The following is a 25,210-nucleotide window of genomic DNA, read 5'->3' as shown; positions in this document are numbered from 1 at the left end:
TGCATGGAAGCCTTGTACCCACTCTCCAAGTTCCTGCCATCAGCCCCCTTCTGCATGTGTAGGTGAGTGTGTGTGCATGTGTGAGTGGTGTGTGTGTGTGTGTGTGTGTGTGTGTGTGTGTGTGTGAGGTTGATGTCAGGTGTCCTTGTTGCTCTCCACCTTATTTTTTGAGACATTATTTGTCCCTGAACCTGGAGCTCACCGATCTAGTTAAACTGGCTGGCCGGTCAGTCCCAGGGATCGTCCTGCCTCTGCCTGTCCAGAGTGGGGACTGAAGACAGGCGTGTGCCTCCATGCCCAGCTTTTCCCGTGGGTGCTGGGGATTGAACTCAGCTTCTTGTGTCTGCACAGTGTTTCCCCAGCTCTGGGTCCCTCCCCTTTCTTACGAGCAGAGAAGCCGAGTTAGTATGGGGAGGGGAATGCAGTGGCGTGGGTGCTCCTCCATTATTTCCAGTATTCCTGTCTGGAAGTCCCAGTATCTCGTCCTTCAGAAGCAAAACTTTTGGGCGTGCTGGCACACACCTCTTCTCCTGGTCCTGGGAGACAGACCAGAGAAACACAGTTTAAGGCTAGCCACATGGGATAATCTGAGATACATATGAGATCCTGTCTATGGATGGATAGATAGTAGATAGATAGATAGATAGATAGATAGATAGATAGATAGATAGATAGATAGATAGATAGATGATAGATAGATAGATGGATAGATAGATAAGGGGCTGGCAAGCGGGCTCAGCAAGGAAAGCCTGTCACCGCCATGCCTGAGAAGCTGAGTTTGATCCCCAGAGCCACACAGGGGCAGGAGTGAACCTAAGTCCTCAAACGAACCGCTGACCTGCGTGCCCCCTCCCCCATAGATTTTTAAAATGTAAAATAAAATGAAACCCTAAAGTGTAAAGAGTGATTGGGGGCTTTGTCAGTTTGTGAGCAACGGGGGTTCACCAGGCGTTCTTCTAGGAATCTTCCCTCTGTTTACGGCGTGTCGGTGGGGGAAATGCTCCGTGTTCCAAAGAGCATATGCACGGATGAATTTTGGAGTGTAGTCCCATCTGTAAGGAGACTGGGGAGGAGGAACAGGGGGACGCAGGGGAGGGGCGGGGGGGGGTATTGAAGCTCCGAGCAGGGTGTGATCCTCCGCCCTGAGCTGTCTCAGTCGTCTACCAGCCTTCACACCCTGAGACTGAAACGGCCCTCCTGTTCCAGGTGTGTCTTGCTGTCAAATCACCTTTAGGCAGCTGGGGGTTTTGCTATTTTTGTTTCGTTACAGGATGTGTATCGTACATTGTTTTGGTTTGGTTTCTTGCTTGTGTTTGTGAAACTGAGTTTGCTGAGAAAAACAAAATCGTGCTGGTGTTTTGAACTCAGCTTCTATTCGTGAGAGACATGAAGTTGATGCTTAAGGGGCTGGTGAGATGGTCTCAGTCGGTGAAAGGCACTTGCTGATCGAGCGTGGAGACCCGAGATCGAGCGTGGAGACCCCGAGTCCCATCCCTGGGCCCGTGTGAGGGTGGAGGAGAGAAATGCCTCCCCCAAAGCTGTCCTCTGACCGCCACATGCGTGCTGTGGTGCACGCATTCTCACACACGTCATGTATAGACGCAGTAATAAAAATAATGCCATAAAAGTTGGTGTCTGAAACTTGACGTCTAGTTACAAATGAAGAATTGCTTTTCTCTAGAGATTTCCCCATGGTTGCTTTAGTTTGGGGAGCTGCTGAGGGGAAGGCTGTAATTTTCAGCAGGCCTCTGAGGTAGCTGCTGGCTCCAGGCAGGTATGAAGACCCAACCAGAGAGCTTCAGGGCCCGCTGCCGAGAGATGCTGGTGTCCAGGAGGTGCCCGAGCCCTGCCTTCTCCATCCCTCAGCCCACTTCCTACCTGGCATATCTGGCTTGGTTTGGTGTTTGAGATTGAGTCTCACCCTGAACCTGTCAACTTTTACAATTGTTCTGCCTCTGCCTTCCAAGTCCTGGGGTTGCAGGCATGTGCCCCAATCTGGACCTACCTTATCCTAACAGTCTTTTTAGATCTCTCATTCTGAAAGGAACCTCTGAAGAAATGGATACAACTTCTGTGTCACTTTGAAACTGGCCTCATACCTGAGCCAAATTTGTTGGTCATTACGATGTCAAATAAAATACCCATTAGCTTTTGCTACAAGGTGAGCTTTAAGCGGCCGCTTATTTTAGTATGGTGCCAAAGTAAGTTCATCATAATATTGAAAACATCTTGATGCAGTCTAGTAAATATAATTTATTTCTCCATAAGAAATGAGGGATGGGCAGCGCAGTGATGGCTCAAGTCTTTAATCCCAGCGCTGGAAGGCAGGGGCGGGCAGATCGCTGAGTTCCAGGATAGCCAGAGTTACACAGAGAAACCCGATCTGGGAAGGGGGGGGGGATGAAACGTGGGACTGGAGAGACAGCTCAGCTGGCAAAGGTGCCTGCTCACAAGCTTCTCACCTTGAGTTCAATCCCCAGAACCTGCATGGCAGAAAGAGAAAACCAGCTCCTTCTAGATGTCCACAGACCTCCACATGGGTGCTGCGGCATGTACAGTCCCCAGATACATAAAAAATAATAATAACGAGGGATGGCTTCAGAAATGGGAAAGACAGTTTCCAAATATATCATCACAGCGTAATTTAGAATAGTCAATTTCTGCTGGACGGTGGTGGCGCACGCCTTTTATCCCAGCACTCGGGAGGCAGAGGCAGGTGGATCTCTGTGAGTTCGAGGCCAGCCTGGTCTACAGCGTGAGATCCAGGACAGGCACCAAAGCTACACAGAGAAACCCTGTCTCAAAAAACCAAAAAAAAAAAAAAAAAAAAAAAGAAAGAAAAACAAACAACAACAACAAAAAAAAAAAACAGTAAATTTCCTTAGAGGTGGAGCTTGAAAAGCCTGTGTGAAAGCCGTTGTGGTCCAAGGTCGCCGATTTCTTTCGCTTTAAAGTTTATTGTGTTGATTCCACAACAGTACTGAATTAAGGAACAAGTGGTCATTTTCAGATATTTCATGTATTTTTGTTATATGCATGTTTTCAGGGCGGTGACATTTGCTGTGTTAGTGTGTGCTAGCATTTGACCTATATCTTGTTCTGTGGGGAGAAGAAACTGCCTGCCACCTTGTACTGATTCTTCGTGTGGAGACCTTCAGTCCCTTGGAATTTAACTCCATGCTTGATATTTCTAGTACTTTGTAGAGATTAATCTGAAGATCCTCTTTAAGAGGATTTGGTTTGATCCTGACAAATTCTCCCGTTAGTAAAACTGCATCGTAGGAAAGGGCTGGACTCATTCTCCATGTGCTGTCCTTGCTTGACCCCAATCGGTCTGACACATAAAGATGATCATCTTTTGGCAGTGGTGGGCAGATGTCCTGATTTTTGTTTGTTGGTTGGTTTTTCAAGACAGGGTTCCTCAGTGTAGTTTTGGTGCCTGTCCTGGATCTCGCTCTGCAGACCAGGCTGGCCTCGAACTCACAGAGATCTGCCTGGCTCTGCCTCCCGAGTGCTGGGATCAAAGGGGTGCGCCACCGCTGCCTGGCAGATGTCCTGATTTTATCAGAAATCACCTTCACACATTTGAGGCTTCCCAAAAGTCAGGAATCCCCATTGATCTGATATTCCTGACAGACTTTTAAAACAATTTTTCAAATACTGGTTTGGATACACACGCTACATTTGCTCACCTATAAAATTTTGCAATCAGGTGGTATCCTCTTTCCCCCAATAGAAAGAGAAGAAAAGGGAAAACAACACCAGGAAGTATAGCAGAGACACAATTCAAGCGTGCGTACCAACTTCCAAGCATTCACTGTGAGAGACTAGAGTCCAAGTCTGGGGAATGCGCATTGCTGTGGTCCTCACTGGGGTGGTGTCTAGAACTGAGCCTGCGTGTAACGGGAGCCGAAGAAATGCTCACTGTTCCTGTGAGAGGCTTGCTGCAGCACCGTCTGTTGATGGCGAGCAGATGCTCATCTCGGAAGGGTCACCATTGACGGATGGTGGGACACCTCCCTTCCCTTGACTCCCCGTCAATCTCAGCAGGGCTGGTATAGCCGGAGAGCCTCAACTCTCAGGAAGAAAGGAAGGAGACAGGAATGCGTTTCAGTGTTAAAGATGGGAGGAGTGTGTGTTTACTAGATGAGACTGTTGCCTTGGTTTAAAAGTTGTAACAACACATAATAAAACATGCTATTAAATTTTTTTTTTCCAGACACAAGGAGACTGTGCTCTGTACTGGGCATGGAACCCAAGGCCTCACATGTGCGAGGCTATCGGTCACCAAGCTCCCACACCCCCCAGCCCTGACTTTAACCATTTTTCAAGTGTACAGTTCAGTGGCACCGAGGACACACACGTTGTGCAATCATCCGGTCATCTAAAACAAAAACTGTGGGTTAAAGAATAACTCTCCATCTGCCCCTCACCCCAGCCTACCGGCTGCGTGGACTGGGCTCTTCTGTGTCCCTCCCAGAAGTGGACTTCCACAGTAATTGTCACTGTCACCCGCCCCTCCCCTCCCTGGAGACCTGGCAGCCCTCCCCTCCCGGGTAGTCTAGTTCTTGTTTTGTGCCCAGTCGCAGGCAGTGATGCGTACACAGCAAGGATCCAGAGACAAGTTAATGCCACCGTTCAGTTCGTGGCATACCACTAGGGGGGTATTAAGCCTTTGAAGATGGGATTCCTAATCAGGATGTCTGCAGGCTTATCTCCTCCAAGGCTTGCTGATCCGCCTGCACCAACAGTAATATGGGAGATTAGTCTTTCTCCATGTTTCCAAAAACAAATTGTTCTTCTTTAAACTTGATTACAGACTGGAAAATTACTGGTACATTGATGTAATTGCTTATACGGATATTTAGATGGTCTCCACACAGGGGGCCTCGGCAGTGACAGGAGCGGCTTCCGAGGAAGCTCCGCTGTGAAGTCGGAGGCCTATATCTGTTCTTTCTCTCCCTCCCGGTCCTATTCGGTCTTCTTTCTTCCCTTCCTCCCCGTTTCTATCCCTCTCTCCCTCCCTTCTTTCCTTCTCTTTTTCTTTCTTGTTCATTCTCATTTTTGGGGGGTCGTTGGTACAGAGACACTCTGACCCTCGGGGTCCAAATAGAAATGAATTAGTCATAGCGCTCTCGTAACCCACCTGAAAGCAGAGATATGTGGAGCACTCAGGACGCGAAAACAAAGACAGGAATATCTATGATGTTTCTAAAGGACAGGAAGTACTTGTTGAGACAAAAGCTACGTATATACGTATATTGATGTGGTCGGTAGAAACAAGGAGAGAAGGAGAGACAGCCTCCGAGCATTATTTGAGAAGTTAACCATGTGCCAAATGTGATAATCCCTGCCCTCAGGGATGGAGGAAAGAGAGTCAGGAGTTCAAGACCAGCCTTCCACACATAGCAAATTCAATGCCACCCTGTGCTACATGAGACCCTGATTAAAAAAAGAAAGAAAAAATATCTGAATTTAGCTTTCAGATAGAATCTTGTTTTCTTTGGTGCTGGGGATGGAACTCAGAACCTTGTGTGCTAGGCAACTGCTCTAGTACTGAGCTACACCTCCACTTCTGAACTTGTGTGTGTATATGTGTGTACAGGCGCATGTGTTTGTATATACTGGTATATGCATGTGGGTACAGGTTCGTGTGTGTGTGTGTGTGTGTGTGTGTGTGTGTGTGTGTGTGTGTGTACACGTGTGCTCTCAAGTGCCTATGTAGAGGCCAGAGGTCAACCCCTGTTGTTCCTTAGGAACTATCCACTTTTTTTTTCTTCTCCCATGTTCCTGTGTGTGCATACATATGTGTATATATAAAGATCTAAGGTTAATGTCAAGAGTCATCCTTGATTGTTTTTCCACCTTAATCATTGAGACAGAATCCCTCAATTAAACCCAAAGCTTAGGCTCATCTCACTAACAAGCTTGCTCTGGGGATCCCATCTCCATCTCCCAGGGCTATAATGACAGGTGGCCCTTATGTAGGTTCTGGGGATTTGAACTCGGGTCCTCACTTTTGTGTGGCAATCCCAAGCTCCCAAGAAAGAAAGTCCATTTTATATTTTCACACCTTAGTGAGAAACAGCTACAACGATTCTTGTGTGCTGTGTCTTTCATCATTTTGATTGTCTTTTTTGTTTGGTTTTTTTTTTTTTTTTTTGTTTTTGTTTTTTTGTTTTTCGGGATAGGGTTTCTCTGTGTAGCTTTGCACCTTTCCTAGAACTCGCTCTGTAGCCCAGGCTGGCCTCCAACTCACAGAGATCTGCCTGCCTCTGCCTCCCAAGTGCTGGCATTAAAGGCGTGCGCCACTGCTGCCCGGCTTGTCTCTGGAATCTTAAGCAGAGCACTGAACATAAGCTGAACCAGGTGCTTTCTTCCGAGTCCTCTGCCCATTTGTGTCAGGTGGACCCTCCTGCTTCCCTTGACTCCATTTCTCAACCTGTAAAACGTAAGGTCAACAGTTCAGCCCAGAACCTTATAAAAGTTGACACTGAAGCCAATAGAATGGGAAAAGCACTTTCAGAATCCCGTGTTTGTGGTGTTTACAAGCATGGGTGCTAATGTACCAGGGCCGAGAACACCCAACATGAAGACGTCCCTCAGCTCAGGTCAGCCTGGAAAGGTGACCGCAGCAGTGATGGAACTCAGTGGCACCGGTACCCTGGGAGCATCCTCCCACCCTTCCTGTTTAAAGAGGAACTGGCATCTCTAGCCGTTACTGCCCCACCCCCACTGCTCCCAGATTTAGATTGAGTGTGTGTATAAAGTTTACCAGCCACAAGTATGCTCTGTTTCCCACTCCTTGTTATGGGGCCTTCTCTCAGTTCAATATGCTTTTATTGGCACTTCCTTTGGTGTTCTTTACAGCAGCAGCTAATTAGTGACAGCTTTTGAGCAAGCAGCCTGTCATTTTTGGCAGGGACAGGGGACATCCATCGCTAAGTTTACCATGCTCCATGGAAATACATCTCACATTTAAAAAGCGTCTGTAGTCAAAGGTGGCTGTTTCTACTGAAATATCATCTCGAGTTGGCACTGTGTCCCACAGTTGAAGAACTCGCAGGAGATAAAAAAAGAACATAGGTTCTGTGTGTGTTGCTGACGCTGTGAGCCCGGAGTCACCCTCCTAGCTTGAGCCTGCGTTGGGGATATCAGACCTCACCATGTTGTTTTGGCGTGGTAATAAATCTCGCTGGGTGGCATTTAGTGGCAAGCATGGTGACTGGAAGGCCTGAGCTGTTGCTGTTGGTGAGCACTGTCCCTTCCCTTTATACCCAGCTTTTTCCTGCACTGTCATTAAAGGAAACAGTTCCGTTCACGTGGAGATGAAGGGGGTTGCTATTATTATTATTATTATTACTATTATTATTATTATTATTATTATTATTTGGGAACTTCAGACTCAGATCCGTGCTGTCACACAGCCCATGTCATTCTTCTCTTTGGAGTCACTGCAGCAAGGTCCGAGCTCTATTTTACAAACGTGTCACGATATTTATGGATGGTTCAGCTGTTGATTAACACCAACGATGATGAGTCAAAACTCTCCGTCACGGTTTCTGTAAAATGTGATTCACTCCTGTTACTCCTATAATAAGGATTCGAATAATGTGTTAAAAATAACACGTTGAAGGAAATAATTGGCCTGCCGTCTATTTCTCTCGGTCTGGTTTCCCTCCGTAACATGGAGATCTGCTGAAATCATATGTAATGCTCAATTACCAAATTCCTACCATGTACCCAGCAGAGCGCAAGTTAAGTTGGAACTCTAGAGAGTTAATGTCATCTGTCTTTTAATAATGAGATGATCAAAATGATGAAAGACACAGCACACCAGAGCTGTGATTGTTTCTCACCAGCATGGGAAAGTATAAAAGGGACCTTCCTTCTTAGGAGCTTGGGATTGCCAGGTGTCCTGTCCTGAGTTTCCCCCTTGACATGTCGCGCATATAGTAAAATCCAAAAGTTGTCTTCCATTATCTGCTTTCTTGTAGCATGGCTTGGTGACCCCTGAGGATTCCTGGCGCTCAACTAACATTTAAAGCACACCGAGATGGCAACATAGTCATTTCTACATCTTCGAATTAGTATTTGCTAGCACAGGAACTTGCTTACTCCTTCTCTTTGGTTTTGGGTGCATCTGCATTAGGTAAATGAAAGCTAAATTATTGCCATTGTGTGAACAGCTTCCCTGGCGACACCAGCTTCAGCTTCCTTTACTAGCTCATCCTATCCTGCCCCCTGGGATGGTTGATGGGTTGTTTTCTCATTGGTATGAGTGACATTGTCCCTTTAAGAAAGCCAGAGTTTAGCATGACCCGTGTTGGTAATAAATAAGAAACAACAGAGCTGGCATCCTAATTGCTTTTAATGATTTTTTTTTATTCTTATTTTATGTGCATTGACGTTTTGTCTGCGGGTAGGTCTGTGTGAGGGTGTCGAATCCCCTGGAGTTGGAGTTACAGACAGTTGTGGGCTGCCATGTGGATGCTGGGAATTGAACCCAGGTCCTTTGGAAGAGCAGCCAGTGCTCTTAACCACTGAGCCATCTCTCCTGCCCCATCCTAACTGCTTCTTACAGGACACGCCTCACTGCCCATTGCAACCATGAGTGGTCAGGGCTTAGGTTTTAGCCTCGAGGGAGACCTGCCCACTTCCAGGATGGTCCTTCTCTCTTTAAACCTCTCGAGAACCTCCAGCTTTTAGCTAACTTCTGATTGGTTCAGAAGGATGAAGGTGGACCACCAAGCTCTCCTCCGGCTTCCTCTGCTTGTGCTTGACGGCTTCCAGAAGGACTCTGATTTAAAGCTTTCTTTTGAGCCAGGTGGTGGCAGAGGCAGAGGCAGAGGCAGAGGCAGGCTGATCTCTGTGAGTTCGAGGCCAGCCTGGTCTACAGAGTGAATCCAGGACAGCTAGGGCTACACAGAGAAATCCAGTATGGAGAAGAGAGAAAGGCAAAAAGCTTTCTTTTGGGTTGTGTCTTTTGGAAGTTGCACTTCTGTGATAATTCATTGTGTAGCTTCTATTCTAAGGCAGCCTCAGGACAAAGGGATGCTCCGGAAAGAACAACTTGGGCTAAATGAAGATTTTTAACTTAAAACAATGTTTATTTTGTATATGTGTGTACATGCATACGTACACCACAGTGGGCGTGTGGATGTGAAAGCAACTTCGAGAGCTGATTCTTTGCTTCCACCATGTGGGTCCTAGGAATCAAATCAGGTTATCAGGAAAAGGCCTTTGCCCACTGACTCATCTCAGCGGCCATTAATTAAGCGAAGATTTTTAATAAGCAAAGTGGTGTGGCTGAGTGTGTGCTCTTTGAAGGTGTGAAGCCTCTTAGGGCCTCTGAGAGTGCCTATCTCTTAAGCCGGTTGCCTCATCTGTAACATAGTGACACTATTCCTTGGGAGACTGACTTATTGAGGACACATGCCGAGTGCACAGGTGTGCGCGGCTGTCGTGTGGTGATAGCTTTGTTTTTTTCTCATTCCCTCTGCTCCTGCCCTCCGCTGCTGTTCCCTCTCCTGCCTTCCCGGTCCCTCCTGCGTGCCAACCCCCTGCTGCTGAGAAGCAGACAGAGGAGTGGAAATTAAGTAGCTTACTTTGTGTCAACATGAAATAGTTTCCAGCGTGCAGCTTAATTTAGCCGATGTAACAAGTTTCTCACCCCAGGAGCTCTCAGGTGTCTTCATCTCCTGCTGGGTGTTCTGAGGCTGGGGTTAAGCACTGGGTCATCAAAGCGTCTGTAGGAGAGTGCCTCCCACAAAAAGCCTGGTGTCTCTGCTGCCACCACAACCTTAAAGAGAGTAGTCAGAAACCACATGGAGCGGGCAGGCGGCATGCTATGTGAGCCTGTCCTCGTCACATCTTTTCTCTTTTCCTGTGTGCGTGTGTGCGCGTGTGCGTAGGTCAGCAGACAATTTCGTGTGTCATTCCTCAGACACCTCCCTTGTTTGGCAGGGTCTCTCACTGGCCTGGAATCAAGTAGGCTATATTATCTGGCCAGCAACCCTGTGTCTGCCTCACATCTTGCCATTGCTAGAATTATAAACATTCACCACTGTGGGTGCTAGGGATTTGAACTCGGGTCCTCGTGCTTTCTAGACACCTTCTTTACCAACTGAGCTATCTCTCCAGTCTAGCCCACCACATTTTCTTGCAAGACATATGTAGAGAGTTGAGGCAGGAACCGATCCGACTGGGCAAACCTCTAAACCTTCATTTTTCTTCCTTCTCCTATCTTGTACTTGAAAGGCTCTCTTGCTGCCTCGACGCAGACTCGCCTGCAGTGTGGCGCTTTTCTAATTTACAGAAGTCGGTGCCAGAGTAGAATGCTGTGGTGGGGGCACTGAAATCTGAAGAAGATTTTAAACCTCTTTTGCTCATAGTTTACTGGCCTTTTCTCCGAATCTACTCTCAGAATGTGTGTGCATTCTCTGTGGCCTCTGGGGTTTTAGTATCGAGTGCATGCTGGGCAGAGGGATGGCTGGGCTTTTGTTTGCTTTGTTTTAATTTTTTAAATGGTTTCTTATTTTTATTTTATGTGCATTGGTGTTTTACCTGCCTCTATGTCTGTATGAGGGTGTCTGATCCCCTGGATCTGAAGTGACAGACAGTTGTGATGTGGTTGCTGGGAGTTGAACCCAGGTCATCTAGAAGAGCAGCCAGTGCTGTTAACCACTGAGCCATCTCTCCAGTCCCATAGCTGTTTTGACTTCAGTTTGAGAAGAGAAAAAGCTGACATTTTATTTTTGTCAATCACTCAGAGACCTTAAATGTCACTGTAACTTTTATCGCCAGATGACTATCATATTTTTAGATAGAGACTTCTGGAATATTCATGTAAAAGATAGGAATGAGGAGGCCAGCGCCATGGCTCAGTGGGTAAAGGCACTTGCCACCAAGCCTGAGGATCCAAGTTTGATTGCCGGGACCCAAATGGTGGATGGAGAGAACATACTCTGACTGCCACACATGTGCCATGGTACACATGCACCACACATGCAACATACAAAGCAAACAGAGGCTAAGATGGCTCCTGGCCTTCCCCCCACCTCCTCCCAAGTATGATCTCACTTTGAAGTTGGGGTTCTTAAGGTTCCCTGGCTGTTTAGAGAGCATGGGGCCTCATGTTCTTACTGCCTTCGACTTTAGGCGGCCGAGACCCTTCAGTGGCAGAGGCTCCGTTTGCTTGTTTTTGTTGGGAGCTTTACTGGAAACAAAATGTGATTGCGTACTAGCTGCAGAGGGGAAGTTGGCGAGAACTTAGAGCTTTCTGTTTGGTCTGTCTGAAGCAGCTGACCTTTTGGAAGGAAATCGCCGCTCTCTGCTTCTTCCTGTAACGTCGCAGCCAGTAAACGGTGAAGGAGTGTAGACAGAGTTCTGCCTCCAGCCAGGCTGCCGAAGGCACAAGCCCTTAGGAGCAGGAGCCCCTGTTCACGGTGCTGAGCTATGTTTAGACGTGTTAGTAGCCGCATAGTGAGAGAAGATCTGTTTCCAGAAAAGTAGTTTTAGCAAAAGTGATTCCGTTTGATGGCAGAGTCCCAGTGCTAGTGGACAGCTGACGATTTCAACTCATCATTACGTGTCCTGATAACGACATTGATTCTTCTACCTGGATAAACTATTTCTTCCTGGCAGGAAAACATTTTAATTTTCTAATCAAGAAGCTCTTATTCAATTGTCATGTCTATGACCCAAAGTAAAAATGGATGGATAATTCATGTAAATGTGTGCAACACAGCAACCTGAACCTGCATTTGGCTCAGTAGGTAGGTGTGCTTTTCCAATGTATTCTCAGCCTGTTTCCTAGATTGACTGTTGGTGGCAGAGACTGTTGAGTGAACGCTGATGTGGGGTGCACTCTTGCAACGCTAACACTTAGGAGACTGAGGCAGGAGGATTGAAAGGTCAAGGCCAGCTTGAGCTACATGGTTAGTTCCAGTCCACTCTGGGCTACACGCAGGTTCTGGGTGCAGACTAAGCTGATAGCAACCGAGCAGGCCTGTTCTCCCAGTTCCGACAGCCTTTGAGTAGGAGCTAACAGCTGAGGTTTTCTTTTGCTTCATCTCATCCCAGCAGCTCTCCAAAGGCCTTCAATTGCCGCTCTGTGATGTCCAGGGCCCTCGTGCAGCTCAGTTGTGGGCAGGTGTGCGATTCACGTGTCAGGAGAGTTTTTTGAAGGAATTTTTATACTGTTGTGAATGGATTTCTGTGGTCTTTATTCTGTCTACAGTTGCTATAAGTTTTTTGGTTATGCAAAAGGTGAAAAGGAGCCAGTGGTACATATAAATAGACATTGGCTCCACATTAATTTTAGCCATTAATAGTCTTGACCCACTACTTGAAAACATATTAAGTTGCTAAGTATCTGGAAGTGATAGGATTGCATTCCTTTAAAGAAATGTTTTATGACTAAAGTTCTACTATTTCATGTCCTTCTTAAATCAAGGCTATCTAGTTTGTGACACAATGTCATAACCTGGACCCTGACATGTCGGAAAATATTCTCTTCCTATGTCTTTAAAAAAAAAACTAATTAATTAATCTGGGCAGTGGTGGTGCACGCCTTTAATCCCAGCACTCAGGAGGCAGGGGTAGGCTGATCTCTGTGAGTTTGAGGCCAGCCTGGTCTACAGAGTGAGTTCCAGGACAGCCAGAAATGTTACACAGAGAAGCCCTGTCTCGAAAAACCAACGAACAAAAACCCCCAAACAAACAAACAGAAAAACTAATTAGTTAACATGTATGTATGTATGTTTGTGTACATGGTTACATGTGCCCAAGTATATGCAGATGCATGAGCGGGAGACCGGCAGGCACTGGATCCCTCTGGAAGGGTCGCCAGCTTTTGCCAGGCTTGTTACATGGGTGCTGAGGTCTGGACTCCCATCTCACTGTTACACAGCACGTTCTTCTAACCACCGACCCCGACCCCCCCCCCCCCCCCCCCCCCCGTCTTTGTTTATCATAGGGATCCACTGTGTGGCTCAGGCTGGACTCGAACTTGGAATCCTATCACCTCAGACTTCCAAGTGCTGGTATTACAGCTTGTGCTTTCCTACCTGACTGTTCTTTGGTCTTTGCATATCCTTTTAAACTTGGTTTCCATGGGATGGTCATTAGTGATTGTCTATTGTTACTAATTTTCTATTTCACATGTTATATTTTGAAAAGCTTACTTAGTTTGTGACATGGGGAATGGGGATCAAACCTATGGCCTCACTCATTCTAGAACACACTCCCAAGTTCTCAAGTTTCAAACAAAATTTGATAACTACAAAAAAGGATCAGAACACCTTGGCCTAAGTGTAACAGGGGCTTATCTTCCTTTAGACCTTTCTGTGATGTTTCTTCAATATGCCTTCTGTACACACTTTTACTACATTCTTTTCTTAGTCCTCAAAGATGTGTTGACATGGTGTGTGTGTGTGTGTGTGTGTGTGTGTGTGTGTGTGTGTGTGTATTTCATCATGGTTGCCTCTCTGTGTGATTTAGATGGCTGTGTGCCATTCCATCAGGCTAGTGTGCTACAGCTTTCCCATTCCCTTAGTCTATGTTATCTCCAGTTTCTCCCATAATATATTGTACTGTTTAACCAGTGGTTGTCCTTAAGAGTTGACCTAGAACAAAACACTCTTCAAAGCAAATTTTTGCTAAGTGGAAACAGTACTGTAATTCTCAGTGGGAAGAGAGAGGCTATGAATTTTAATGAAGAAAATATTGGGAACATGTTTCTTATTTTCTGTAATGCAGATGTCGTTATTTATGGGCTCCAGCAAATGCTTGCAGTCATCTGGAAAATGGCACAGTGGTAATTCTTCTGTAATGGCTGTTCAAGTTGCTTGTTAGATTTGGACTTGGAGATAGTAATTCATAGGCAAGAATGCTAGCATCCTTCTGACCACAACACACAGCCCCCAAACTCCAGACTTTCAGTACCGCTCAGGACCAGTTCCAGAGGAGACAGCAGTTGGCCGTCTATTGCTTTGTTTTTCTCTTTTGAATTTTTTGCTCCTAATTCTGATTTTGAAAATAAATGAGTTACTGACCTGGGAAGTTGAAAAAACAGAAGAGCGAGCTCCAGACAGATTTCACCAACTGTGAGCAGGTGTCGGTTCTATGTCATCACCCCATGTCGTCACCCCGACACAACGTGCTTCCCTTCTGTGAAGGTGAAGGCAGACTTCATGACCCCTCAGCCTTGGAGCTGGAGTCTGTGCCAGTAAGAACTGGGGCACCTTCTAGCACACCATGACACCATGACACTCTCAAGCAATTTAACACTGATCCGAGGTCTGCGAATATGCTCAGACACTAAAGCACTTGCCTAGCATTACAAGACCCTGGGTTGGGTCCTCACCAATGCCTAAACCAAGTGTGGTGCACACCCATAATCCCATCACTTAGGAGGCAGAGGTAGGAGAACCAGAAGTTCAAGGTCATCCTCTGCTATACCGCCAATTTAAGGCCACACAAGACACAATAATAGCCAACATATAGGCCGTATGTAACTTCCCTTAATTGTCCCAATAATGTCTTTTAAAGATGTGTTTCTGATTTAAAAGCAAGCAAACAAAAAGACTTACATCTATCTGCGTGCGCGCGCGTGCGGGCATGTATAAGGGAACCCGCATACAGAGGTCAAAGGACAACCTGCAGGAGCTGGTTCTTTTGCCGTGTGGGTCTCGGGAATTGAACTCAGGTCATCATGCTTGGCCGTAAGCTGAGCCACCTCGCCACCCTGTGTCCGCTTTTACGAGCTCCTGACTGACTGTCACATCTCTGTGCGCCTGTCTCCTTTTTCTCTAAACCAGTTCTGCTCTGTTGCCCCCCACCCCAATTGCTTAGCGTTAGAGTCTGGATTTGGGGGGATTTGTCTGGTTCTTGATTGTTTCTTTAAGGTGTGTAGTTTAGTTGCAGTTACTGTGAACATCTCTCCAGCAGAGAGACACCCCCCCAATGCTGCATCCTGGTTCTCATCTGGGACGTCCTGGAAAACACAGCATGTTTCACCTGGGCTCTGTTATCTTTGTGCAGGGGCCATGCCAATCATCTCTGCTGTTCAGGTGTGTGTGTGTGTGTGTGTGTGTGTGTGTGTGTGTGTGTGTGTGTGTGTGTGTGTGTGTGTGCTGCAGAGGAGAGCACCGTTGATGCTTTCTTCCAGATTCTTTGTAATTTAGGGTTTTTTTTTTGTTTTGGTTTGGTTTGTTTTTTTGTTTTGTTTTGTCTTCTCAGCGTATCAAATCTGGAGGTGCCATTTTGCCCTATGGTTGTGTTTGTCCAACCCTCTGTTAGAGCGTTATCCACCAGATTCACCTTCTGATGTACCTTTTTCCTTTTTTTTTTTTTTGGTTTGTTTGTTTGTTTGTTTGTTTTTGAAGTTCAGGGAATTGATTGTAGGACCTTGTGAATTCTAGCCCAGGGCTCTACCACTAGGCTGTGTCTCCAGCCTCCTTTTCATTTTGTGAATAGTAAGAAACATGCAACTGCAGGAACATGCTGTTTCCAGAGACTGGCATCACCCATGGCCTTAGGAGCCGTGACGCTCCTTGTCTGGGTCTACTCTGCATGTGCACGTGTCTAGAGGCTGGAGGTCAGTGTTGAGTGTCTTCCTCAATTGCTCTCCACTCTGTCTTTGTGAGACAGGGTGTCTCAGTGAACCTGAAGCTTGCCAACTGGGCCAGACTGGCCAGCAAGCTCCAGGGACCCGCCAGACCACCTTTCCCAGAACTAGGGTTACAAGCTTTTCCCCTTGGTTCCTGGGGATTGAACTTGGATCCTAGGGACAGCAGAGTTAAGTCCTTCTCCAGCTGGGCCATCTCCCAGTCCAGCCTACTTTATTCTCGAGGTTGTGCTCGTTGTAATGTAAATGCACGTTGTATTGAGGTGAGCCGTTTAAATGCGTAAGAACCCACCGGTGCGGGCTTACTCTCTGTACTTAGCAAGTAGCTCCTTCCTCCTTTCTCCTCCTGTCCCTTCCCTCATTACCTCTCTTCTTCCCAGAGTAACACGCCATGACTGGGCCGTGACGGGAAGATTTGTGTCTTCCCAGAATCTGATTATCTGTGTTGCCAGGGTAAAGTTTTCCTTGTTTGTTTCTCTGTGGGCCAAACACTTTTATTTCTGTTCCCTTCCTATCTGCTTAATGATTTTTTTTTTTTTTCTGAAAGAGAATTACCTTTCTGGTTGCTTACAAGTCAATGTTTAGTTTTTGTTGTTGTTTTTTTAAGGGCAGATGGCTCTGGTATTGACCTACTTTTAGATGTGGTCATTTTACTCTAACCTTGCTTGATGTCAGGCCAACGTGAACACAGTCTTAATCCCCTATCACTCTGTTTAACACTTTCTGTCTCTCAGAGTCCTTCCTATTCGCTGATCGTCACCACTAATCCAGTCACACTGTTGACACTGACAGGGAGAACATCAACATGACCAGCTTTATTCCCCCTCCCAGGGTCCCTCCGTCCTCGGCGGGGGCTGGGAGGGTTAGCACTTCACGGTGCTGGCTCCTCGCCTTGAACTCTTCAGATCAGAAACAATGTTTAGACACCCAGTTCATCTGCCAACTGGCCCCAGCCTTTGCCAAAGTCGGGCTCCCAATATTAGGTTTCTCGTTCTGTTTTCTTCTTTCTCTTTAAATGTTGAAGTATGACAACATGTGGAAAAGTACAGAGGGTGACATGACAGACAACTCAACCACAGGTCCTTAGGACACAGGCACCGTGTGGGGCAGTGGTGGCAGGACACACAGACAGAGCCTCTTGGTGCTGAGAGATGGGGTCAACTGTTCTACTTCTGTCTCTATTCTATTCTATTTCATTTTTGCTTAATGCAGAGTCTTGCTATGTAGCCCTGGCTGGCCTCGAGCTTGCTATGTAGACCAGGCTGGCCTCTAACTCAAAAAGATCTGCCTGCCTCTGAATCTTGGTGCTGATTTAAAGGTGTGTGCCACCATGCCTGGGTTTTGCCTCTTTTTCAATAACAGCTTTATTGAAATAGAATACGTATCATAAAATTCACCTTTTTATTTTGTTTGGGGTGTGTGTGTGTGTGTGTGTGTGTGTGTGTGTGTGTGTGTGTGTGGTGTGATGGGTCTGTGGATGTCTGTGCTGTGGCATGCTTGTGGAGGTCAGAGGACAACTTTTGGATATTTGCTCTTCATTCCACTGTGGGTTCCAGGGATCAAACTCAGGTCATCAGATTTGTATGACAAGTGCTTTTACCTGCAGGCCATTTCACTGACCCCATCACCCTTCTAAGCTACCTAGGAGTCAGTGTCTTCTGGGTGTTGTACAACCAAAACCACTGTCCAACCCTAATGCATTTTCACCTTACTGTTTTCTGTCTCTTTGAATTTGCCTACAGCGGACAATTCCATGAGTGAATGAGTGTGTGTGTGTGTGTGTGTGTGTGTGTGTGTGTGTGTGTGTGTGTGTAAGCCTAGCTATTCTCATGCCCACTTTGTCCTCCACAGTTTTCTGTGATCTCCTCCCAGTTTGGGAGAACAGGACTCACAGTTCCTCCTCCCCACCACCCCCCTTCCAGAGGTCCTTGTCTGTACAAGTCCTTGTGTCAGTGACAGCCGGGTGGTGGTGCACACCTTTAACCCCAGCACTTGGGAGGCAGAGCCAGGCGGATCTCTGTGAGTTCGAGGCCAGCCTAGTCTTCAGAGCGAGATCCAGGACGGGCACCAAAAACTACACAGAGAGACCCTGTCTTGAAAAACAAAACAAAACAAAAAGATGGGAATATCAGAGCCAGCAAAATGGCTCAGTAGATTATGATTGCCACCAAGCCTGACAACCTGAGTTCGATCCCTAGAACTCGTAAAGTAGAAGAAAAGAACAACCCCCTACAAGTTATTCTCTGACCTGACCTCCAAAGGCATGGTGTGGCATGTGCATGTACACACACACACACACACGCACACGCACACGCGCACACACACACTGCAATAAAAATAAGGAAAAGAATACCTTATTTTTAGCGGAAGGTAAATTTCATCTCCTGGAATACTGGTTAAGCAGTAGGACAGCAATTGCTGTTGGTCAGTCAGAGGACTGACTTTGGAAAAGTGTGTCGGGTTAGGATGGAGGTGGGGAGAAGGAAGCCTGTGTGTAAGTGTGAGAGAATCATCGGCCCGTCTAGGGGACTGGCCGTACTCAGGTGCTGTGTTAAGTATTTTCGCACATCAACTCATGTTTGCTACAACCTCCCTCCAAAGGCCGACGTGTCCTCCTCACTCAGTAGGTTTGGAAGCTGAGGTTCAGAGATGTTAAGAGGGCAGATCTTCTAAAGAACTGGGAATAGCTGAGTTTGGCGTCATCCTGGGACCATGAATCTCGTCTCAGAGGTTTGGGCTGCATGGTGGTAGGGTCCACTGGGATTGGGCTGGTGTGGAGAGTAGCGGCTGTACGATGCACTGGGATAGTGTGCAGCTTCCCGATGGAGTGCTCACTGTGTGCATGAGACCCTGGGTTCGAGCTCTCGTCCCACCCAAGAAAAACTCAGCAACTATAAAATACTCCCGACAGTAAAAACTAGTCCAGCAAGCCAAATCTCTGTCTCCATGCGTTTTAAACCCTCATCCCCCTCCAAGCCAGAATTTGTTCAGTCCATTGGCAAAGTGGCGCCGGGAGCTTCCAGCTCGAGAGCCTGCCTTCCAACCAGGGTGGTTACAGCAAAACCCGGCCCCAGTGTTCTGAGATCCTTCAAAGAGAGATGGTTTTCCTTGGAAAAGTTTATATTTTGGACTGGGAGTGTATCTCAGTTGGCAGAGCTCTTGTATAATGGACACAAAGCCCCGAGTTTGGTCCCCAGTACGAGAGTAATAGAACACGATACACCTATATTTCCAGCACACAGGAGGTGGAGCAGGAGGATCTGGCATTGAAAGAGGCAAGCCTGGGCTACCTACCCTGGAGCTGATCTAAATATATGTTTTCTAAAGGGAGAATTTCTGATAAAAGAGTATTTATTATTGATACGAAATAGTTCCTGTCCCCTGCCCAATAGGCATCCCTTCCTTTGGCTTTCAGTAAGCCTATACCATTGTGAACAATTAGACACTGAGGTTCTTATAAACAGGCACCTCTGGCCCCTGTGTTTAACCTTCCCCACCCTTGGATAGGTCCAGCTGTCATGGGTCAACATGGGTGCTGGGTGTGTTTCCTGGGAATCGCACTCTGTCCAGGCTGAGCTGCTGTGACTTGCTCTGGAAGGCTGGGAACTCCATAAGTGTGGCTGCACAGAGCCCGGCTGGTTGTCAACACGGTCCTAAAAATACGACGATGAATCCATTTCCCAGGGTTTAGAGTGGCCCCCGTGATGACTTACCAGAGGTACTAACCACTTCCTTTGTCAGAAAGCCACGCACCAAAGACTGAGCTGCCTGTCGGTGAGCAGGGAAGAGCATGCGCGGGGTGGGTTGTCTCCATGCGGTGGAGTAGCGGCTAGTGGTTGGATAGGCAGGGGGTGTGAGGGACAGGGCCCCTGCCTACACCTGTGCGCACGCTGCTTCCTAATGGGTGGAAAGTGTTCTGACAGGCATGGGGGGAAAGCACCAATTAGACTATAGGTCTTCTGTATCTAAATTGACGAGGGACAGGAGCAGTTTCTGTCTGCAGCGAGTATTTAGCATTAGGAATAGAGGCAAGAGGGCCAGAGGCTATAATAGGTACATGACAATATCCATAAGCCTCTCATAGTCTGTGCGGATAAAAGTCACGGTTTAAAAGCAAAATGCAAATGACTGTACTATTTAGTGTCGTTTTTGTTTCACTTGATTTTTATTTTAACTGATACAAACTTTGCCAATTTGGGGAAGGGCATGCTGCTTCAGACATACACTGCGTAATGACCAGATCAGTTTAATTGTCAAATCTGTCCCTCAGTATTTATCCCTCACTTGCCCTGGGAACGTTCAGAACCTTGCTGTCGCCTGTATCCTTGACATTCTTGCCGGACAGTAAGCAAAATGTGCTCTGTAGCTCTGTTTTCTATCCTCATCAAAGCACTTTTATGTTGTGAAACTATGCTGCTTTTATCAAAATAAGGCAATTACCATTTAGTATTTACCAACTATTACCCTTCAAGTAGCATGTTATTAAAAAATAAATAAATAACTACTATGATACACTCAGAATTGGAGTCAAAAATATTCTGACAAATTCTCAGAGTTCAACATTCTCCTCTTTAGTAAAAACTAAGAACCAGTGTAAGACCTAAACTACGCGTTGCACTTATGCAGTGCCCCTGCATGTTGTGGTGCATCTCCACAGTACTTCTGTCTTTGCGGTTTTGCTTTTGCATTTTTTTTTTTTTTGGAGCTGGGCACGCCTTTCCAACACTTGGGAGGCAGAGGTAGGTGGATCTCTGCGAGTTCGAGGTTAGCTGGTCTACATGTTGTTCCAGATCACCGAGCATAGTGAGACTGTCTCAAAAAACAAAGGTGTTTTTGAGAGACAAAGTATTTCATGTAAGCCCAGGTTGGCCTTAAACTTGCAGCCCTCCTGCCTCAGTTTACCAAGTGCTGGGCTTACAAATGTATACCACCACATTGAACTGTATTTTTCTCTTAGAACAATAATAGGCTCCCGTAATGTGCTTGGCTAACAGGACACGTGAAATATTTATACATTTGTTCATTTAGCGCAGTAGTTCTCAACCTGTGAGTCATGACGCCTTGGGGGGTTGATCGACCCTTTCTCAGGGGTCACCTAAGACCATCGGAAACAGAGATTTTACATTACGATTTGTAACAGTAGCAAAATTACAGTTATGAAATAGGAACGAAAATCATTTTGTGGCTGGGGGTCAGCACACCTTGGGGAACTGTTATTAAAGGGTCACAGCGTTAGGAAGGGAGAGAGCCACTCACTTAACAATGGTTGCTTACCTCTCTCTGTGCTGAGCCACCACACAGGCCCTCTGGGGACAGGACAGTGAGGCATGTCCTCTTTACTTCTATTGGAGGTCAGTGGGGAAAGATAAGTTAAAACAAATTAAAAACTAGACAGAAAAATGTCACTCACATAGGCCCAAGTTACTCAGTCGTAGCTGATGAGCTAATTTGAGAGATATCTTTCTACACCTTAGAATTTCATACTGATGTTATGTTTCATCAGTAACTTTAGAAAGAACTGATATGGGGCTGGAGAGATGGCTCAGCTGTTGAGAGCACTGGCTGTTCTTCCAGAGGACCCGGGTTCAATTCCCAGCATTCACATGGCAGCTCACAACCATCTGTAACTCCAGTTCCAGAAGATCTGAAGCCCAGCCTTCTTCTGGCCTGTTTGGACTACACATATGTGGTGCGCAGACTTACATGCAGGCCAAACACCCACACACATTAAATAAATAAATATGAAATAGATACATCTTAAAGAAAATAGTTGATATGTTCAGTTTCATTGTATGTGTTGATTTAAGCAACAAAAAGTAGTGATACTTATGTGCCAGGCCCTGTTCTAAAAAAAGTCCTTCTCCTTCGTTAGTAAATAGGTGCGTGATGTGTGCCAGGGAGTGGTGAATAGATACATGATGTGTGCCAGACAGTGGTGAATAGGTACATGATGCGTGCCAGACAGTGGTGAATAGATACATGATGCGTGCCAGACAGTGGTGAATAGGTACATGATGCGTGCCAGACAGTGGTGAATAGATACATGATGCGTGCCAGACAGTGGTGAATAGATACATGATGTGTGCCAGTGGTGAATAGATATATGATGTGTGCCAGACAGCGGTGAATAGGTACATGATGTGTGCCAGACAGTGGTGAATAGATACATGATGTGTGCCAGACAGTGGTGAATAGATACATGATGTGTGCCAGACAGTGGTGAATAGGTACATGATGCGTGCCAGACAGTGGTGAATAGATACATGATGCGTGCCAGACAGTGGTGAATAGGTACATGATGCGTGCCAGACAGTGGTGAATAGATACATGATGTGTGCCAGACAGTGGTGAATAGATACATGATGTGTGCCAGTGGTGAATAGATACATGATGCGTGCCAGACAGTGGTGAATAGATACATGATGTGTGCCAGACAGTGGTGAATAGATACATGATGTGTGCCAGACAGTGGTGAATAGATACATGATGTGTGCCAGACAGTGGTGAATAGGTACATGATGTGTGCCAGACAGCGGTGAATAGATACATGATATGTGCCAGACAGTGGTGAATAGGCACATGATGTGTGCCAGACAGTGGTGAATAGGCACATGATGCGTGCCAGACAGTGGAGAATAGATACATGATGCGTGCCAGACAGTGGTGAATAGATACATGATATGTGCCAGACAGTGGTGAATAGGCACATGATGCGTGCCAGACAGTGGTGAATAGATACATGATGCGTGCCAGACAGTGGAGAATAGATACATGATGCGTGCCAGACAGTGGAGACAGGAACAGAAATGGAGAGGAGCAGAGAGTGAGCACGGCACTATTTTATCTGAGTGGATCGGGAAGAGGGCTTGGGGCTTCCCACCTCTTTCCTTCTTTTGTCTTGGGTCAGTTCAGCAGGTGAATCTGCAAACACAAGGGAGTTTTGTATCTGTTGGAATCATTCACATGTTCACTAAGGGAGCTACAGTGAGGTCCTGCTTCTACCTTGTTCTAGGGGTGAGCATGTAGATGTGCATATGTGGGTCCAAGTGTGTGTGTGTGTGTGTGTGTGTGTGTGTGTGTGTGTGTGTGTGTGTGATGTACACTTATGGAGGCTTGAAGTTAACCTCAGAAACATCAGACAGGGTCTCACTATGTAGCCCAGGCTGGCCTCAAACTCACAAACATCCACTTGCCTCTGCCTCTTTTTTGGGGGGGAGGGAGAGGGGGTTTTGAGACAGGGTTTCTCTGTGTAGCTTTGTGCCTTTCCTGGAACTCGCTTTGGGACCAGGCTGGCCTCAAACTCACAGAGATCCGTCTGCCTCTGCCTCCCGAGTGCTGGGATTAAAGGCGTGCGCCACAACCGCCCAGCTAAAATTATTTTTATTTTATTATTTTATGTGTATGAGTATTTTGCCTGCACGAATGTCTGGATCCCCTGGAACTGGAGTTAAGAGACAGTTGTCATCTGCCATGTGGGTGGTGGGAATTGAACCTGGGTCCTCTAGAAGAACAGCCAGTGCTCTTACCACTGACCCATCTCTCCTCCTCCCAGGGTTTCTCCGTGTAGTTTTGGTGCCTGTCCTGGATCTCGCTCTGTAGACCAGGCTGGCCTCGAACTCACAGAGGTCCACCTGGCTCTGCCTCCTGAATGTTGGCATTAAAGGCGTGCACCACCACCGCCCTGTTGCCCCTTCCCCTTTTTAAAGACAGTTTCTTATTGGCCTGGAGTTAGGTCAGGCTGACTGGTCAGTGAGCCTTGGGGATCTACCTGTTTGCACCTCTCCAGCACTGAGATTACAAGTGTTCACCACCCTGCCTGGATTTTTACCCGGATTCTGGAATTCAAACTTGGTTCCTTGTGCTTGTAAGGCAAGTACTTTACTCAGCTCCCTAGCCTGGTCCTTGTTTTTTTTTTTTTTTTTTTTTTAAGATGTATTTATGGACCGGGTGGTGGTGGCACACGCCTTTAATGCCAGCATTTGGGAGGCAAGCCAGGTGGATCTCTGTGAGTTCGAGGCCAGCCTGGTCTAAAGAGTGAGTTCCAGGAAAGGCTCCAAAGCTACAGAGAAACCCTGTCTCAAAAATAAATAAATAAATAAATAAATAAATAAATAAATAAATAAATAAATAAATAAATAAATAAATAAATAAGAAGGAAGAAAAGATGTTTTATGTGTGTGAGTGCTCTGTGGGCCTGTATGTTTGTGCACTATGTGTGTGCATGGCCCTTGGAGGCCAGAAGAGGGCATCAGGTCCTTTAGAACTGTAGGTATAGATGGTTGTGAGTCATCATGTGGGTGCTGAGAGCCAAACCCAGGTCCTCTTCAAGAGCAACAAGTGCTCTTAACCACTTAGCCATCTCTCCAGCACCCCATCCTTGTTCTTAACTGAGGAAGACTGCTACTGGACCCTTCTCTTCACGCCTCTGTGCGCTTCCACATTCTTAGATCTCCAGTCTCCTTCATCCCCCATCCCTTTACCCTTCCTCCGAAACCACAAGCTGATACTGTTCTGATTGGGAGATGTTTGACTAGGAAGTAGAATTGCTCTTCTGTTCCCAGTTTTCTTCTGGTGAGCTCACATCCACTGAGATTTGCTGTCTTGGAAGATCTCACCATTGTCCCAGTCCGAAAGCCCAAATTAAGGTGTGCACCATTCAAATGTTCTGCAGCAGCATGTGCATCTGAAATGGGTACCCGGCACCCACCCCACTCCTCACTGTTGGCTAACGGACTTGTCCCATAAATAGCTCAGTGTTACTTGATCAGGCCGCCCTGATCACAGAGAGGGATCTTTGTTTCCTGGCACACGTGTGCAGTCTCTGGTAGTCAACAAAACCAAGGTCCAGTGCACTGGACCGTGGCTGTAACATAGTGCTTAGGAGGATTGTGCAAATCGGTAGCTCAGTCATTTTTAGATGGGATTCAAGATGCGCAGTCCCACATTACAGAAAGCAGCATTAGGGAAGATCTGGTCTTTATGTCCTCCTCATATGACATTGCTTCTCCAGTCTGGGGATTCCAGGAAGGTCTTGGCCAAATGCCTTCAATTCTCAGGTCTGTCTGAAAAGGATCCTAGTGGTCATGAAGCCATTTTCTGAATCAGGATTTCGTTGGTGGTGTTTGTTTTGATTTTGGTGTTGTTTCTTTAAGACAGAGCCTCAGGAAGCCCAAGTTGGCTTGAACTCTTGATCCTCCTGCCTTTACCTTCCGAATTCTAGGATTATAGGCATGCTCTACCTCAAGAGCCTGTTTAAAACAAAAACTCACTATCGATGAGACTAGTGTCTGAAGCCTGTAATCCTAGGTTAGAAGTTGGCAAATTTAACTGGACCCTGATGGCGCACACCTTTGATCCCACAACAATCCCGTTTGAAAGGCAGAGGCAGATGGATCTGTGAGTTCGAGGCCAGCATGGTCTACAGAATGAGTTCCAGGACAGACAGGACTGTTACACAGAGAAACCCTGCCTCATAAAACAAAACAAAAAAAAAATTAAATTAAATTAAAAAAGAAGATGGCAAGTTTAAGTCCTACCCCAACCACAGAGTGAGTGGTCAGCCTAGACGACTGAGTGAGA

General features: G+C 46.5%; 1 protein-coding gene across 3 annotated transcripts in view; it reads left to right on the top strand.

The window, feature by feature from the left end:
* The window catches only part of Stat5b (signal transducer and activator of transcription 5B), a 72,750-nt gene that overhangs the window by 16,120 nt on the left and 31,420 nt on the right, over positions 1 to 25,210 (top strand). The window contains exon 1 of one of the 3 annotated variants that reach the window (XM_006992900.4): positions 11,355 to 11,777. The exons of the other annotated variants lie outside the window; for them this stretch is intronic. The gene's annotated coding sequence lies outside the window, so the exon portion shown is untranslated. Of the gene's footprint in view, positions 1 to 11,354; positions 11,778 to 25,210 lie in introns of those variants that run through there. 3 annotated transcript variants of the gene reach the window in all.

The sequence above is a fragment of the Peromyscus maniculatus genome, chromosome 8 (assembly GCF_049852395.1).
Source record: "Peromyscus maniculatus bairdii isolate BWxNUB_F1_BW_parent chromosome 8, HU_Pman_BW_mat_3.1, whole genome shotgun sequence".
Lineage (NCBI taxonomy): Eukaryota > Metazoa > Chordata > Mammalia > Rodentia > Cricetidae > Peromyscus > Peromyscus maniculatus.
The sequence above is the reverse complement of the archived record's forward strand: the minus strand, read 5'-3'. Positions and strand labels throughout refer to the sequence as shown.